This window comes from Clytia hemisphaerica, unplaced genomic scaffold, assembly GCF_902728285.1.
Source record: "Clytia hemisphaerica strain Z4C2 unplaced genomic scaffold, Clytia hemisphaerica genome assembly, whole genome shotgun sequence".
NCBI lineage: Eukaryota > Metazoa > Cnidaria > Hydrozoa > Leptothecata > Clytiidae > Clytia > Clytia hemisphaerica.
The window spans coordinates 3286152-3289327 of NW_027103917.1; the positions used below are offsets into that span (position 1 = coordinate 3286152).

A 3176-nucleotide genomic window follows, 5' to 3' on the forward strand; every position below is an offset into this window, starting at 1 on the left:
TTTTCTAAAAAAGAGAGAAAGCTTAAAATAAAATAAATGTTTTCTGTAACTGTTTTTATGTAGTCTTACACTTGACGTCAGGCAACATTGCTTAGAAAAGCCCTCACTTAACGTAATTTTCCTTGTCTAACTCTATATTGTAGTAACAACAGAAACAACATTAGTGCCAGCTCATCCTTAACTTTTGATGTTATGTCTTAGTCCCAAAAAAAAAGAAATACATATGAAACCTGGGGGTAAGAAAAAGCTGCATATTAAAACAAACCTGGTGAGTCTGAAATACCTGAAATTTTTATCTTAGATTTGTCTAAAATCAGCCAAATGGAGCATTTGTTTAAAACAATTTTGGAAAAAAGATTTTTTTTTTCAGAAAATTTTCGAAAAAATCTTCACAATCTCAGAATTTTTCTAATTTTTTAAATTTTTTTAAATATTTTTATGTACATTTAGCACAGTTTAGTAATAAATTACATTATTTTTTGATGCACTAAATTTGATAGGTTTGAACAATGACCCTATTTTGGTAAATTTAAACGTAAAACAAAAAAAGGGTGGTATCTAGTTAAATCCAAAATTTTGTACACTACACGGTATGTTTAGCGAAAATTTAGTTTAGTTTACTAGATGGACTATATGGTAATAATCATTGAGTTTAAAGCCCGAAGGGCTAGAGTAGAATTTTTAACCTTTCCCAGGAAAGAAAAAGTGAAGCCACTTTTTTCCCATCCAGAACACGCTCCAATCACGACGACGGATTTTATCTAGCGGTTCTTTTGTTTTTGAGGGACTGCATTTTTGGAAATCTGGAGATAGATTTTACTTTCAATCCAGCGTTTGTGTAAACCACGCGCGGATGCTCTGGATGGGAAATAAGTGGCTATCAAGCTTGGAAGTCAATAGTAATAACCAACTTAAATGATGCTTCAAATTCATAATTAATCTCCTAAAATTAATTGAGAATTTTAACGCTAAGAAAATCGATTAAAAAGAACTTATGATGTTTATTAACTTACGCATCAGTACTTGAGTGATCACTGATAACAAACCCATAATCTGAACAAACTTGTTTGACTGAAAAAGTAAATGATCAGTAAAATTTCAAAATTTCTGAAAAGGAGGTTTAAAAAAACTAAACTTTTCAATCTATTTATATCTTGTAAAAGAAAAAGTTTTTTCTAGAAAACAGTAGCCCTCAACCCAAAAGCAATAAGCAAAAATATGATAATATGATAATATTACTAATATTACTAATATTATAATTTATTTATATCCATTTGTAACATGTAATACGACATACTGATAGAAAACTAGCGCGCTAAGCAACTTAAGCTTTAAGCCCAAAATGGGGAATTTTGTTCACATGCTTTTTTTCGAATCTTTCTCTACATCTAAGAAATTATTCTGTGCCCTGAAGATCGAATTAGAGAGAGAGTCAACTGTATATAGAACCCATACTCACCTAGACTGTATCGTGTCTGTGCCAAATTTGCTACCAACGCAGCTTTCTTTTTCTTCTTTTTCACTTTTTTTTTGACAGTTTCCTTATTACTTGTTGTTGCTACTGCTAATGATTGACCATACTCTTGTAAATTTGGCTGACTATAAGATGTAGGGATTCTTCTGGAAGTTGGTCGTTTTGGTGATGGCACTGAAGGTGTTATTCTTCTATTAGCATTTAAATGAGCAACAGATGAGGAACGAGGTGCTGGCATTCTTGGTTATCACCTGATGAACTTCTTGGATAGGTTGTCTGTAGAAAAACCTTTCAAATTGTTTTTTTCTTATTTTCATTTTTATCTAAACTTCAAACATATATTTATATTCAACATATTACTTTAAGCGTACAAACTTTTGCGAGCAAAAACTTTCACGAGGACGAAAAATCAGGAAGTTCACAACATATTTACGGTTGGTTCGAAACACAGGAGACAGCACGCAGTTCAGTGCTGACAGGTCAGCTTTAATATGATGTAAAAAACAAAGAAAATGTTTGAAAACAATCGTAATCGTTAGAAATATGATTCTGAATGTATTTTATTGATCTGGAACCTGATCTTTGACCTTAAAGGTCAAAATCTATCCACATGCCTACCACGTGTTTTTGCATTCTGCGTCGTGTATAACACAAACCTGTAATACTTAAATTATATATTACACATAAATCATGCATGTATAATAGAAGTTATCTTTTCAATGTCATTGGTATGTTACATATGTTATATCCAAAGTACAGGTGTTACTTAGGGCCAAAATTTGCAAAAATCTGCTCGCGAAAGTTTCTGCTCGCAAAAGTTTGTACGCCTAAAGTATCTATCACCTGATGCCTCAGTTGTACCGTGAAGTCGGGTAACTTGCATCAGTGGAGGCTAAAGTATAGAGAATTTCAAAAATAGAGGGGGTACCTACTTATTTGAAACTTGCTCAATTTCAAAACAATAAATGAATCTAATTCGATTTGATCAAGTTCAGATTTGATCATTTTGTCTGAATTTAAATCAGTCGTTTGTATTAGGACCAGATTGGTCATTCATTTTTTGGACCCACCAAATAGGCTAGCTCTAAAGCTCTAAAACAGCATCTAATAACATGAAAACCAGAATATGATTTTTCAATGGGAATCAAAACTATAAAGTGTACTTACAAACATCAATTTTTCACTTCAAAAAACTGATTTTTGCCCCGCCTTTGCGGGATTTTGGCTTAAGTGCTTGCGTGCAGCATAGGGTACAAAATCCAAACATGCATTTCCCGTAGTTTTTGTATCCAGCTGAAAAACTCCACCATCACCCTCCAATCCATATGTTTTCTTTTTAAAAAAATATTGAAATAATGAAAAAATTGCAGGTTTTCAAGCTTGGAGACATTCAAATTCCTAACTAACAGCCTCAAGTAAACTAAATTTAGTTGAAAAAGCTTATTCACCATTGTTTTTACCCCATGCCATCCATTATGGTCTTGGAATAAATTGAAATTTTCAATTTGTGACATTTGAAAAGAAGGGGCCATGGCAAACTGACAGACACAAAAAAAGGCATTCAAAAAGAGAAAGAGAGAGATATGATATATCTAGAATAATAAGAAAAATACTCACAAAATCAGGGAGAAAGAATAAAGGAACTTAAATTCTGGCTTTTAGATTACCCAAAAAAATCCAAGAAGACTTGTGAAAGCACTTT

At 32.3% G+C, this 3176-nt stretch overlaps 1 protein-coding gene across 1 annotated transcript in view; it reads right to left on the bottom strand.

Moving 5' to 3' along the window:
• The window catches only part of LOC136809494 (prolyl 3-hydroxylase OGFOD1-like), a 629446-nt gene that overhangs the window by 317017 nt on the left and 309253 nt on the right, over positions 1-3176 (bottom strand). The gene's annotated exons all lie outside the window — the stretch shown is intronic.